This window comes from Tachysurus fulvidraco, chromosome 6 (genome assembly GCF_022655615.1).
Source record: "Tachysurus fulvidraco isolate hzauxx_2018 chromosome 6, HZAU_PFXX_2.0, whole genome shotgun sequence".
NCBI lineage: Eukaryota > Metazoa > Chordata > Actinopteri > Siluriformes > Bagridae > Tachysurus > Tachysurus fulvidraco.
In genome coordinates, this window is record NC_062523.1 from 6,878,662 (window position 1) to 6,879,720 (window position 1,059).

At 36.1% G+C, this 1,059-nt stretch overlaps 1 long non-coding RNA gene across 1 annotated transcript; it reads left to right on the forward strand.

The window, feature by feature from the left end:
* Positions 1-213: 213 nt before the first annotated feature.
* On the forward strand, positions 214-836 carry LOC125141535. The gene is made up of 2 exons (XR_007140945.1): positions 214-302; positions 448-836. It is a non-coding gene; the product is annotated as an uncharacterized LOC125141535 (long non-coding RNA).
* The last annotated feature ends 223 nt before the right edge of the window (positions 837-1,059 follow it).

Below are 1,059 nucleotides of genomic sequence, written 5' to 3' on the forward strand. Positions count from 1 at the left end.
AACAAGAATTTCTTCCAGAGAGACATTTTTCCCAACTGTGGATTAGAGCAACAAGAAAAAATAATGATTACTATCGTTGTGAATTAGACTTGTTATTCTTTTTTCCTTTATACTACATTTCCCACAATCCTCTGCAGACTGCATCACCATTTTTCAGGTGCACTTCATTACCCATAATCCTCAGCTGAGGTCTATAAATAAGACCTCATTTCCTTTCTTTGCTCCTTTGAATTGATGAGGTGTGGGCCTGAATATGGGCACTCAACCATGTGTGTTTGAATCTTTTCCATAAGATGAGTTATGTAAGTTTTCTATTGTATTGTTTACTTGAATTTGATTGGTTGTATACTTGTCATTAGTAGGGTTATAGATATTATGTTTGATGTTGTACGATTTCCATCTTTATTATTATTTGTGAGAGTAATTTCTTTGTTGTATTGTTTGTAGTGACCAGAAAACCATCTTTACCATCCTGTATATACTAAGCATTCCACGTATCCTGTGAAACCTGTGTACTGTGCATCCAGCTTTATTGTCAACAAGAATAAATGAGAGCAAAGGGATTAAGTTCTGTGTTTTAACAAGACACACCTCCAAGATCTACATGTCCACTGAACCTTGGATACATTTAACATCTGTTATCCAACAACTATTGCTGCTGAATTGATTGTTGTAAGCCCCAATATGCCTGAAGTAATGGAAAAGTGATGCAAGACCGGTGACTTGCTTAAATTTCTTTAAAAAACCTGCAAATATCTGTCTTTTGGATAAAGTGAGATGACCTAGTGTAATGTGAAAGTTTATAACAATAAATCTTTTTACAATTTACAACCAAATCTGCTATTACAAACCCATATTACTCCACATACCTAGCATCAGACAATAGTCAGACAGTAGTGTAGTGGACACAAAAAGAGATCCGTGTCTGCTAGATATATAAATAGGTAAAACCTTCCTTCACCTTCCTCGCTGAAATAGCGAATACATTTCCTCAGCCGTAGTCTGATACTGAGTGTGGTCTACGGCACCACTTTAGGCCTTACACGCACTGTTAAACGT